Source organism: Myotis myotis, unplaced genomic scaffold (genome assembly GCF_014108235.1).
Source record: "Myotis myotis isolate mMyoMyo1 unplaced genomic scaffold, mMyoMyo1.p scaffold_m19_p_14, whole genome shotgun sequence".
Classification (NCBI taxonomy): domain Eukaryota; kingdom Metazoa; phylum Chordata; class Mammalia; order Chiroptera; family Vespertilionidae; genus Myotis; species Myotis myotis.
The window spans coordinates 17,622,093-17,635,923 of record NW_023416318.1 but is presented as its reverse complement, the minus strand read 5'-3'; the positions used below and the strand labels follow the sequence as shown (position 1 = coordinate 17,635,923).

Here is a 13,831-nt window from a genome sequence, read left to right as displayed (position 1 = left end):
TGAAAAGTCTCGGATACACCTGCTGGCTTTGGACCTAGCTAGGTCCTAGGACTCAGCGACACTATCAAGGCTTTGTCTCCATCCCTCAGCTCAGCCTTCATCCCGGCAGCCCTCTCATGGCGGGAGAAGAGGGCCATCGCCAGTTCTGCTGTCACATTGTACTTAGCAGGCGAGAGAGGAGACGCCTTCCTGTTCGGTCAGGTCACATCTCAGCCCTTAGACCAGTCACCCTGACCAGGGTCTGGAGACCTCTGACTGACATGGCTCCAGTCATATGGTCATCCCTGCAGCCAACCCCGGATGGAGGGGAGGGCAAAGGTGTGAAGTCAGCACCATCCTAAGCTCCTGGGCTGAACGGCTTACTATGGAATAGGGTGACTGTGGAATAGCGACTCACTGAGGAAAGGATGCTGGAATATACCCTAAGGACAAATTCAGCGAGAAGGCAAACACATGGGCACATGGGGAGAGCCTCTGGGTAAATGTTGACAATGGTGCACATGGAATAACATAAAGATCCTCACCAGGGGAGGAGTCGAATAAATTACAGTGAGGACAAATGGAGAACTGCCATGCAGCTGTTTAAAAGGATAACAAATTCTGCATTTATTGACTTGACCATGAAATTTGATTTTTTTTTTAAAAGGATGTAAGACGGAAATATAGTGTGACCCCAACTTTAAAAACCATAACCCTGGTAAATGAGAGAGGAGACCATGGGCTCCATCTCTCTATAGCCTTAATGTACAGCATAATGGTCAAAATGAATACAAAATAAAATCCATTATTTAATCACATCTCTGGAAAACATTAAAAGGGCTCCAGGTCATAACCATATCAGCCCATCCCGGACGCCCATTCCTCCAAGCCAGGTCAGTGTCCCGTAGCTGCTCCAGGGCCATGGGCTCCACTCTGAACTCCAGTCCCTAAGGCTTTCCCTGCTCGGACATCCTCATTGTTCCACTTCTTTCCTTCATTATGTAGCTCAACTTAGTTCTTCTCAGCCAGTAATAATTCTTCCTCTCTCTAGAAGAGAAACGTAAGGGGAAACCGTAGAGGCAAATTTAGGATTTTCTTCAATGGGCATGGGGAGAAAGAAGACTAAGACTGCTCTTTTTTAAAATATGTTTTTATTAATTCCAGAGAGAGGAAAGGGGGGAGGGGGAAGGAGAGAGAGAGAGAGAGAGAGAGAGAGAGAGAGAGAGAGAGAGAGATCAATGATGAGAGAGAATCATTGATTGGCTGCCTTCTGCATGCCTCCTACTGGGTATCCAGCCTGCAACCTGGGCGTGTCCCCTCACTGGAAATTGAACCCTGCCCTCCTGGTTCATAGGTCAATGCTTGAGCACTGAGCCACACTGGCCGGGCTAAGACTACTCTTATGTTAATGGTTTTAACTTTTATCTGCATACATAGAAAATAGTGCAGGAAAAATCATATCAGGGCTATCACTGGTTGTGGGATTTTAAGTGATTTTTTGCTCCCTCTTTTATAACTTTTGTCTGAATTTCTTTTTATAGAGCATGTTCTACTTTTATATTCAGAAAGAAGGTTTTTTTTTTAAAGAATCCTTCATACTGTGGCATATTTCTTTTCTTTTCCCCCCAAGAAGGTAACCTTCTTCACACATGACAAGAAATATGAATAAAAGACAGTTCCTTAGTAGGTTTATAAGTTTTCCCCATAACATGGTACTGTGCAGATTCATTCAAAATCAAGCAGGCTGAGCCCTCAGTGTAAGAACTGAGCGTGTTGTGACAGTCTGCGGCCGGGGCTGGGGCTGCTGCCTTCCCTGAGGAGTTGCCCTTCTTCAAATGGAGGCTGGCCCATGCAACCTGGCCACTAGGTATTGGCGACTCCCTACTGCTGCGCTGGAGTTTCCCGAGCCCCTTATCAGGTCTGAGTGACCTTGGCCTTGCAAGGCCATGGGGGAACTCCCGCCTCTGCAGACTTGCTGGATGAGAGCCCTGGGGTCTGAGCAGGGTAAAAATTACTCGCTGCCTGCTTTCCTCTTCCTGCTGGGTCCCTCCTCGCCTCCTCCACCACCTCCCCTGGGTCCTCTCTGGCCAGCTCTGTTTCTGTGTTTGGGCCAGGCAGGGAGAAAAACATTTTGGCTCGGCTCCTTGTTTGTCAAGAGTCCAACATTACCAGGGGTCTCGCCTGGTTTCAAGTATTTCCCGGTGCCTTTCCTTGCTCCGTAGTCAAGTTTCTAGCCAGGATTTCTTGGCTCTGGGAAAGATTGAATGCCTGTCTGAGCCTTCTGGGCCTGTGTTTCATTTGCAGCAGCCTGGCTCTGACTGGGTGACAGTCCCGGCCCTCCTGGTCAGCCCATCCCCTTCTGCTTGGCCAGCGGAGGAGGCCCTTTGCATCTTGTTCCTGGCGCTTGAGAGGAAGGAGGCTCCTAGTTTCCATCCCAGCCCTGCGTCCTGGGTTTACTGCAGCCCCAGCACAGGCTCAGAAGTGGCACTGCCTTCCAAGAGCAGCAATTCCTGCCCGGCTGCAAAGGCAAGAATGCCAACCCCAACGAGCCCAGCCCTTAACTGTTTCTGAGTCAAACTGGGACCTGTTCCGCACCTGGTGCTCTCCTGCTAGACAGTTCCAGCTGTTCTGATCTTTCACACAGGCCTTGGCAAGGCTGAAAGGGTCTGGAAGCAAACGAATTCAGGAAGCCTGCAGAACATCAGGCCTGGGCTGATGGGTGCCTCTCCCTCTCCCCGCTTAGGGACCCTCTCTGCGAACTCCCGGCCACCTCCTGCTTTCATCTGGGGCAGAGCCCCCCCCCCCCCCCAAGGGGGCTGCCTGGCCCTGGGTGCACGCCCCAGGGGAGAGAGAGCAAGCAGTTGACGGGTGTGACGCCGTGTCCCAGGCAAGACGCTCCAGGGCTGCCAGCCCATGCAGAGAAAGGGTCTGTGAGCCAAGGCTGCAGGTTCCAGGAGCCAACCCGGGGAGCTGCTCAGGACATGGATTTAGAAGCAAAGAACTCCTTGGACCCCCATATGTCCTTGTCACCATGGCAACCCACATCATTCCATCCTAAGGGTGTGAGGAAGCTGTAAATGTTAAAATAATGTTTCCTTGACAGACTTCCTCTCTTCCTTTTCTTTAAGGCTGTGCGGTATTTCCTGAACTCTGGGTTGCTTTTTTTCTTTTAGGTGCTGTGATCAAAGGCACGGATGGCCTCGCGAGTACGCGTAGCCCACGGTGGGTAACTGTCAGGCGGGAGCAGCTGCAGTCATCTGATGGAGGAGAGGCTGTGGGTGAGGCTTTCCTCTTAACACCCTGACACTCTAGAAAGTTATGGAGATAAAATAGGTAGTTGGAAAGGTGCCCTGCCCGCTCCATCCTGCCAGCCTAGCACATATTTCCAGCTCCTTCTCCCAGGGTGGCTAACCCCAGCAGCCGACTTCAGCCCGGGGCCAGGAGCTGCAGGAACGGGGTGTTAAGGAAAGCGATGTTCGGCTCTTCCTCGGAGCCCAGGGGATTCCCTGCGTGGCCAGGGGAGCTGCAGCTCTCACCGGCTGCAGGGCAGGTGGTGACAGGGCAGTGACCGGGGCTGGGGCTGGCCGTCCTCTGGCGAATGCAGGGCTTTCACACCCTTCACCTGGCTGGGTCCCCACAGCACCCCACTTGGGGGCGGGGAGCACTAGGTATTGGCCTCAACTGCAGACAAGGAAACTGAGGCTCAGAGACACCCTGACTGCCCCAAACCCCTCAGCTGGTAAAAGGCCTAAGCAGGGGCCTAGAACCCAGGTGTCCTGACTTTGGGGCTTGGGCGTGGGGGGTGGCTTGGCCCCGAGAGTGCAAACACTGCGCTGGCTGCCCGGTGCCCGGGCCTAGCATTTCTCCTCCCCGGGCGTGAGGCCGAGCGCGGGTGTGTGTGGGCTGGGCCGGGGAAGAACAGCTCTGCACAGAGAGGCCGAGGGGGGCGAGAGGGGCGAGGGGGGCAAGGGGGGCGAGGGGGCGGAGAGTGCGGCTGGAAACCGGAGCTGGAGGCCCCGGCTGCTGCGTTCGGGCGGCAGGCCTTTGCCTCCGGGTGCCCCAGCTCTGGCCCGGCCCTGGCGGCGCCTCGGAACCCCGCGGCTCCCGGCGGAGGCTCTGGCCACGGCCATTGGCCACTGGGAGCCGGGGGTGGGGAGGGGGCAGGAGGGGGCAGGAGGGGGAGCGCCCGGGCGTCGGGTTACTCGCGCGGAGCGGCTGCGGCCGCGGGGGAGGGGCGGGCTCGCGGCAGCTGGCCCGGCTGGGGGAGGGGAGGGGAGGGGTGGGGAGGGGGGAAGCGGGGCCTCGGGCAGAAGGACCCCCTCCCCCGCCCCAACGGCCCCATTCTTGGCCTTGAAGAGAAACCATTACCGCGTTTGTTTCCAACTCAATCAAACACACATCGGTGGAAGCGCCCGTGGCGGGGCAGGTGCTGCGTTGGGCTTCAGCGGGTGCAAGTGGCACAGCTGGGTTCTGCCCAAACTTGCGTCTAATTGAGGAAATAAGAAATCCACACGGAAGAAGGACGCTGAGGACACCAGGAAGCAAATAAGGCCTGGCTGATACTCATGAACGACCAAGGTTATAGAGGTTCCTAGAAAGGAAGTCTATTCCTGCCCCCGCCCGCCCCCCCGGGGGGGGGGGGTTGTAATCTGAGAGCTGCACAAAGGGGCCAGGTGTGGCCGCCCTGAAACTCCCACCAGGGCCTCCAATGGCCGGGGAGAGCTATCCTACCATAGCTCACCTCAGTTGCAGCCTCAAGCCAACCCCCACCTCCACCCCCACCCTACTCCCAGCCTCCTTACCCTCCCAAACTTTACTCCATGCCTCTACTCTCCGTCTCCTGCAAGACTAGCACCCTCTCGGATCGCGGCTCTTTCTCCCTGCAGCCCGTGCACCTCATGTCCTCGAAATGTTGTCACTCACCATTGAGCCTTGAATTCTGTTCCTTCTACCCCTTTAGACCTTAGCGCTTTGGGAATGTGTGTCATCAGATTTACCACTTCTAGTTAGTGTCTCCTTGTCATCCTTCTTGTCATTTTCTCTGTCCCTTGATGATTTCAGAACTGAGCTCTTTCTCTCCCACTGTCATCATTCTTGTGATTTCAGTACAATGCTGATGGCCCACCCAACACGTAGTCCCTAAGTCCCTTGACAGCTTTAGCACTAGCGATATACTTCTCCTGCCCCACCTTAGCTTCCTGGTCGCACCCTAGACCGAAGAACCATGCATGGCTACAATGATCTCTAAAACCTGATTCAAAGACCCCACCACCTCACTCCCTCCAGTCCTTGCCCTCTGCTGGTTCTCCCACCTGAGACAGTCAATGCATCGCTCTTCCCTTTCTTCACTATTTATCTCCCCTGAGGTTTCACTTCTCAGACAGCTAAGACATCATGATCCAGCGTGCGAAATATCTTTTTTTTATATTATGTATTTGTATTTATTTTATTATTATTATTTTAATTTCTTTATTGGTTAAGGTATTACAAATCTTGCAGATACTCTTAGCTTCCTTACACTGGTCTCTCTCCCTCAAATTCATCTGGTGAAACCCAACTGTGGTTAAATCAAATCGTTTACTTCTCACCTGCAACCCAGCTCCTCTAAATGGACTCGCTTCAAATGTATGGCCATGCATTTCAAATGGGCATTTGAACTACGGGACAATCCTACTACAGCTTCTTAGAAAATTCCCTTTCCCTCTCCACAATGCAACCATTTCACACTTTCTCTTCTCTGCATATTTTTCAACACCCCTTCCTCTTTCATTCTCAGTCTAACCTCAGACTATCCTTCATAGAGAACATAGGTACAATCAAACCAACAGCCCGATCTTCCCACCACCCAAGCCACCAGAATGCCTGCAGCTCTGCATTCTCTCTGCCCATCTGTGGCCAGCCCCTCCATCTGGGCCCTGGGCCCCTTCCCTTTCAGCAGCGCAAGTATTCCCTTTCTTTCATGCATCATCAATTTCTTCCTCTCTACTAGATCCTCCCCATTGAAGTAAAACAGGACTTAATTCCCTAAATTTGAAAACATATTAGCCTTAACCTCACATCTGTCAGGCTACTGCACCAGCTTTCTGCCCCTCTTCAGAGCAAATGATCCTGAGAGAGTCGTCTGTAGACTGACAATCCTCTTCCTCACCTGCCATGCTTACCTCCACCCACTCCAGCTGGGTATTTATCCTTACCATTCCGCTGTAGCTCTTAGCAAGAATGCCGGTGACCTACATCTCCACTAGATTAGTGGCCAGTTCAGGTCCTCATCTCATCTGGCCTCCCAGAGGCACTGAACATGTTTGATCACTTGGTGGTAGATTGAATTATTGGTTCTAATGCTTGTCACTCCTCCCTGGGTCCATATTCCCTTCTGTCTGACAGGCAGTCCCTCCCACTAGAGGTGGAGTCTTCTTTCTTGCCCCTTGACTTCGGGCTTGCTTGGCTAGGTGACCCATTTTGGCCAATGGGATGTAGGAGGAAGTGACATGATGCCAGTTCGAAGCCGATGCCTTAGGAGGCATTTCATGTTTCTACCTGCCTACTCATGCCAATGGTATCATCGTAGGAAAAGCCTGCCCTAACTGGCCTGCGGGTGGAAGGAAGATGAGGGCCATGGACATAGAGCAGACTCAGACTCAAATGCAGCTAGAGCTGCCCACCCAAGGTCAGCCACCTGCAGATGACCTCTAGCTGACCCATAGGTACATGAGAAAAATAAATATTTACTGTGACATGCCACTGAGACTGTTGTGGTTGGTTGTTACCCAGTAATAGCGAACCAATAAATCCTCCTTCTTGAAATCCTCTCTTAGTTCAGTTTCCTTATAATCAAAACTTTTTTTTTCCCCCTCCAACTTCATAGGTTGTTCTTCTCAGTGTCTTCTGTGAAGGCCTTTCCTCCGCTTGAGCTCTAAATTTTGGAGTGGCGTCAGTCTGAGCCCTCTCTCTCTCTCCTATCTTTACCCTTTCTGTGAGTGAAATTATCTGGGCCATAACTTTGAATGCTATCTACATGCTGGTTCTCAAATTTAAGTCTGAAGGCAAGACGCCCCTGAACTCCAGACTCAAACCTGTTTATGCATATCCACCTGATGTGTGATAGAGCGACTGACCACCCTGGCCGGGTGGCTCAGTTGGTTGGAGCATCGTCCCGTACACCAAAAAGGTTCCAGGTTTGATTCCCAGTCAGGGCACATACTTGGATTGCAGGTTCGATCCCTAATCTGGGCACATACAGGAGGCAGCTGATTGATGTTTCTCACATCAATAATTCTCTCTCTCTCTCTCTCTCTCTCTCTCAAAATCAATAAAAACATATCCTTGGGTGAGGATTTAAAAAAAAGAAGAACTACTGATCTACCTTTTCCCAACATGGGCATCCCATCCAGCCAGCTAGCCTAAAAATGGAGTAGGTATCCTCAACCCCTCTCTTCTGTCATAGGTCAGATCATCAATAAGTCCTATCTACTACACCTCCAAAATTGGTCCCGAAATCAGTAACACATCTCAGCATCGCCATAGCCCCACCCTGGTTTTTATTGCCTCTTGTCAGGACTTCTGCAACCACATCTTAACTGTTCTCCTCAGCTCCTAGTGACTAGTCCATGTTCTGCAAAGCAGCCAGAGTGATCTTTCTCTAGAGCAGGGTCCTCAAACTACGGCCCGTGGGCCACATGCAAATACAAATATTGTATTTGTTCCCGTTTGTTTTTTTTTACTTCAAAATAAGATATGTGCAGTGCGCATAGGAATTTGTTCATAGTTTTTTTAAAAAACTATAGTCCGGCCCTCCAACAGTCTGAGGGACAGTGAACTGGCCCCCCGTTTAAAAAGTTTGAGGACCCCTGCTCTAGAGGGTAAATGAAATCTCTTCGCTCCCAGCTTAAAACCCTCCAAAGCCTTCCCATTGCAACCAAAATAAACCCATACTCCTTACCTTGGCAGATGAGGACTTGATGATCCAGTCCCTGCTTAGGTCCCAGAGACCCTCAAATCTCCTTGCTCACATTGCTCCAGTGACAATGGCCTTCGTCATGTCTCTTGAACATAGGCACATTCCTGCCTCAGGGCTGTTGTACTTTCTATGCCTTCTGCTTCGAGCACTCATCCCCAGATCTACACAAGGCAGCCTCCTTCCCACCCATAAGGTCTCAACTGTTACCTCCTCATAGAGGCCTCGACTGTCTAAATCAGCGGTTCTCAACCTGTGGGTCACGACCCTTTGGGGGTCGAATGACCCTTTCACAGGGGTCACCTAAGACCATCGGAAAACCTATATAATTACATATTGTTTTTGTGATTAATCACTATGCTTTAATTATGTTCAATTTGTAACATTGAAATTGGGGGTCACCACAACATGAGGAACTGTATTAAAGGGTCACGGCGTTAGGAAGGTTGAGAACCACTGGTCTAAATAAATTTTCCCACCCCCCACCCTGGCTCCAACGCCCCTACTCGATCACATCAGTTTAGTTTCTTTGTAGCACTTATCAACATGCAAAATCCTTTGGCTCTGTGTCTGCTCTGTTCCCTCCCATGACAGCATGATATCCTGAAGGGCAGGTGTTGGTCTTGGTCTCCGATGGGTTCCCAGGGTCCAGAACATGCTTGGCACATAGTGGGCTGTCAGCAAACACCTGTTACCTGATTGACTGATGCCAGAGCAGAGAAAGGCAACTAGAAGAATCTGGAAGCCCCGGGGAGCCAGCGTTCGGTCCTTGGATTCCAGACGCAAGAAAAACCCATTACCCAACCTTTTAGGGACGAATATTGAGTTTCCACTTTTGGAAGGTCTCCCTGGGTAATTAAGGGTTTGCTGAGCGCAGAGCAGGCACTCATACACGTGTTAACGAGCTGGTGCCCTGTCTTGGGCTCCTTCACACCCTCCCCCAACACACACACACACACACACACACACACACACACACACACACACACTGAACACAGCTTCACCAGACTCCCACCCCACGCATACACCCTGGACCCAGCCACTTGCCTTCCCAGCCCCCTCCACCCCATTCCATTGTCAGAGCTGAACAAAGGCCCAAGGCATCCTGGGTTAAAGGATTTTAACTCTGCCAATCCCAGGAGGCCCCAACAAGCAGCAGCTTCCTGCAGGAGAAAAGTGACTGAGAAACCTCCCCAGGGGACAGGGGATTTTTTTTTTCTGGTCTGAAAAACAGAGCCTGGCTGCCAATCAGACACTCCTCCCAGAACCTCGCCCAGCCCCCCATCCAGAGGGTTAGGAGCGCTCTCTTGCAGAGACCTCCCAGCAGTCAAGTGGGTCTTTAGGTCCCCCCCCCCCCCCCCCCCCCCCGCTGATGACCTCTGTTTGGGGCGGGCAGTCTTGTTAGCGTCCTCGCAAGCCGGACGAACCGTCCCCTTTCTCTCCTCCTCGTCCTCCTGCCCTCTGCCTGCCCCTGCCTGCCCCTGCCCCTTGCGCCCCAATGCTGCCCCCAGAGCTCCCGATCTGGCCCCCCTCCCCGCCCGGTGGCCCTCAGAGCCCCGCCCGGTGGCCATGCTCCCGAGGCGCCCCACACCCCCAGAGCCACAGCGGCAAGTTGGGGCGCCTCCGCCGTCCGCGCCTCTGCCACCAGGTCCTGAACCCGGCTGGCCAGACCCGATGCCGCCTCCGGGAGGGGAAAGCCCGCGGGCTGGAGGTTCAGCGAGCGTTTCCCGGCGCCGGGTTCGCGGGCTGGTTTCAGGGCGCCTGGCCCTAACCTGGGACGCGCGTCCGAGAGTCCTTGCTGGCTGCCCTGCCCCAGTCCCGAGGTTTCTGCAGCAAACCTGCAGTTGGAGTCAAGCCCCTTTGGCCCACCCTGGAGCTAAAGTTCAGCGTGCCTTTTTTTTTTTCCCCCTTAAGTTGTTCACGTAGAAGAGATACCGGGCAAATTAGAAACATGTTTGGGAAAGGAGTGAGCAGTAAACGCTGGCATTTAAACAACACAAAAATGCCCAGGCCAGGCCACACGCCCGGGCGGCGGGGCGCACCCAGCGACAGTGCAGCGCCCTCTGGCGGCCGCGCGGGGCTCCCCTCTTTCCCGCCCCCACGCCCCAGAGCTGGGGACACAGCCGGCCCCCAAATCCGAGAAGCACTGGGACCACGTTGGAAGAAGGGACTTAAAAAGTGCCCGACCCCGAGCACAGACTTTTTGTGTTTTGTGGCACCGAGGCCGAGCGCCCAGGGGAGGAGCCAACCTAAAGGAAAAACCCTCGTGCCACTTCCAGTGGCTGCTTGAAATTCTCCCAATACAGCGTCACCCCTTTACCTGCAGGCGTTGGTTCTTTTTAAAACTCAGGTGCCTCAAGGAAGGGTAACCCTTTCAAACAAAGGCAGGTGGCAGGAAAAAATCACGATTATTCCAATATATGTACCTTTTATATGGCGGTGACATTTAATACGTATCATCTCATCTCCGGCCCCCCGCCCCATTGCTAGTTGCTGGGCATCCTTTTGTACTCTGAACAGCAGTGTCATTCCAGGCTGCCCACCCGCAGTGGCCATTGCCACCACTTGAGTAGCCCCAGCTTCTCTTGTCCCTTGTACATCCTAAATACGTCTTTCCATCGTCTTCTCGTTTTCACAGCTGCTACTTGAGTGCAGGCTCACCCAGCTGAGTGTGGGGATCACTGCTACTCCAGTGGGGTAGCTGGGGCCCTTCCTTGGCACACGGGGCCCCAGGGAGAGCGGCCAGGGCTCTCGCAGTCCCCCCTCCGCCCATTGTGCAACACCACGGTGTCTGCCCCGAAGCAACCACCTCGTGCTGGTGGGGGACTCCCTCCCCAAAGCAGGCCGACTGCTCTCACTTTCAGCTCCTTTGTCTCTCCGGGAGTTTCTCTCCAGAAAAGTATTGCCACTCCTCCATCTTGTGGAAGCCAGAAGAAGTGGGGGGCTGGGTTTCTGAGGAACCCAGACAGGTTCTTCCCCAGCCCCCACTTATTTTCCTCCCAATCCCTCTTGGGGTTTCTGCTTTTCCATACTGTCTGGTGGGAATTCCTCCAACTTCATACCTTCCGTCTCTCTGAAGCATTCCCTGCTGTATTTATTGCTACCCAAGAAGCCACCCAGTGGCTTAAAACAACAAACATGTGTTTATTTGTTCATGTCTCTGTGGGCCAGCTGGACAGTGTCTAGCCTGGCTCTGCTGGGCTCGCTGTGTCTGTGGTGAGCTGGCAGGTCACTGGATGGTTTAGGATGGCCTCGCTCAACATCTGGTGGTTAGCAGGCTGTCAGCCGGGGTGAAAGGGGGCTGGGCCCTGTGCCTCTCATCCAGCAGGCTAGCGTACCCCAGCTTCCTCCTGGGGAAGCAGAGTTTCAAGGATGGGGAGAGAAGCTACAAGGTTTCATGAGGCCTAGGCTTGGAACGGGCACACCCTCGCTTCCACCACATTCTCTTGGTCAAAGCAAGTCACAGGCCAGGCTGAACTCAAGTGGTGAGGAGGGGGACTCCAGGTCCTGATGGAAGGGGCTGTAAAGGACATGGCCACCTTTGCAATCCTCCACACTTGCCCTGGTCTCTCTTGGGGTGCACTGCCAATACAGTAAACACACTTCACCCACCGGGGTGGCTCAGTGGTTGAGCATCGACATATGAACCGGAGGCCACGGTTCAATTCCTGGGTCAGGGCAAATGCCGGGGTTGCAACCTCAATCTTGGGTGGGAGGCCTGGCGTGCAGGAGGCAGCCGATCAATGATTCTCTCTCGTCATTGATGTTTCTATCTCCCTCTCCCTCTCACTTCCTCTCTGAAATATATATATATATATATATATATATATATATATATATATATATATATAAATTTTTTTAAAGTAAACACACTTCGAGCTATCTCATCCCTTACACGCACCTAGGACAGGCGGCCTAGCACAGTACTAAAGCACTCAAGCCCAGCAGTCAACGTACCTGGTTCAAATTTTGGCTCCACATTTATTAGACGTGTGGCCTAAGAAAATTACTTACCTCTCTGGGCCTTGGTTTCCTAATCTGCAAAAATGGGAATTGTTAATATTAAATAAGTTAATCCATAGTAAGGACATAAGCGGTGTCTGGCACATCATAAGTACCCAGTAAATGCCAGCCGTTACGCCATGAGGTGACCGCTGGCTGCTCACCACGATGGCTGAGACCACCAGCACCATCTTCTACAGCTGCCCCAAAGCCGCCTCCGCCACCGCTCACAGCACAGCCCCCAGGTGCCAGCTCTGCTCTGCTGGGGGCACCTGGTGTCTACGGGGCTCCACTGAGGGGCCAGTGAAGAAAGAGCCTTGTCAGTTTTTACCAGCTTCACAGAAGCCCATCTCTCCAGAGCTGAGACAGGTGAGCTGTCACAAAAGGGTCTCTGCAGACCTGAGGTTGCTTCTAGCTCTCCTTCCTGTGGGACTTGGACAAGCTAATTCATCTCTGCCTCCTTGTCTGTGAAAGGAGAGAGACAGCGGTGACTCCCACAGAGCACAGTGAGCACAATCCAAAGAACCAAAGAGCCTGTGCTTAAAGTGCTGGTGCTCACTGAGCACAGGGCCCTGCTGTCCTGAAGTTGTCCCTCTCTCAGGTGCTGAGAAATTGCCATGAGTGAATACGTTTCCCCCCAGATACCCTTAGTCACTCATGGAGCCCTTCATCCCTCAGTGGACCAAGATGGGCCATGATCCTGGGGAGCAAGCTGACCTTGCTCTCTAGTCGTTGGTTAAATGTCTGGTCTCTTCATTCTCCTTCCTGAGACCTGTACCTATGTCTCATTTTTAAAATATATATATATATTTTTATTGATTTCAGAAAGGAAGGGAGAGGGAAGCATTCATCATGACCTGATGCTTTAAGGAACTCATGAGATGAGTTAAATTCGCAAACATGTGTGCCAGGCAGAGTAAATTCGAAAGCCTGAGGCAGAATCAGAGGACGAGGATGGCTGGCTGCAGAGCTGATTCCAGGGGCCCTGGGCTGTCCCTAAGGAGCCAGGGTTCCAGGAGTCCTGCTGAGAAAATCTTAGCCAGTGGGACAGGTGGCCATTCACACCAGCAGCCTGGGGAGGGGCAGGTGGGAGGGAGGAGCGGCTCCTTCTGTGACAGAGAGTGGGACTGAAATATCCCTACAAAATCGGAGAAGGCAGCAGCCGGGCTCCTGGTATGAAGAAAGCTGCGTTCATAAATCTGGGTTTGTTGTTGTTGTTGTTGTGTGTTTTGCCTGCTGCACCTTCAGCTTGGCTCTCCTGAGAGATGGATGTGGAACCATCCGCATCACATGGACCCACGCCCAGGTTGGAAGAATGGCAGGAAAGCACAGAGAAGGCGAGTGAGTGCTTGTGGGCATGCGGGTGCAGTTTTGAGAAAATGGGAATCTTCTTGGAATGCATAGCTCTGGGACTGGGGAGGAAGATTGTTATCTTCATCAAATGAGATTTGTAAACCCTGGAATTTAAATCCAGACCCGTGGGAAGGGGGTGCTTACTCAGGGGATAAGGGAAGGAAGGCGAAAGCAGTGCCGATTCTGAGCTGGGTCTGAGAGCTTCTCTGTGGCACACGGACTGCGACACGAGCTGCAGTAACCCTGAGCAAAGGGCGGCCCTGGGCCAGTTACAGTAGAATGAACTGGGTGGCCTGTTCAGAACTTAGTCCAGGGCCCATCCCAGATCTACCTAATGTCAGGTGCTGGTCTCCCTGGAGATTGGAGCTGGGGGGGTTCAAGATGCCAAATGTGCCTTCAGGTGATTCCAAGATGCCCAAGGACTGAGGGCTTTTAGGGCTGGTAATGGGACTAAGGACCCCAGTGACTCCCAAACCTGGGGTTTGATAATGGGCCCAGAACTTCAGAAGCTGGCCTCTGCCCTTCATCTCTGAGACATCATGC

At 52.8% G+C, this 13,831-nt stretch overlaps 1 long non-coding RNA gene across 1 annotated transcript; it reads right to left on the bottom strand.

The window, feature by feature from the left end:
- Nucleotides 1-768: 768 nt before the first annotated feature.
- LOC118669359 lies at nucleotides 769-4,449 on the bottom strand. Its single transcript, XR_004971971.1, has 2 exons — nucleotides 4,348-4,449; nucleotides 769-1,026 (listed from the first exon to the last, which is right to left on the bottom strand). It is a non-coding gene; the product is annotated as an uncharacterized LOC118669359 (long non-coding RNA).
- Between the last annotated feature and the right edge of the window lie 9,382 nt (nucleotides 4,450-13,831).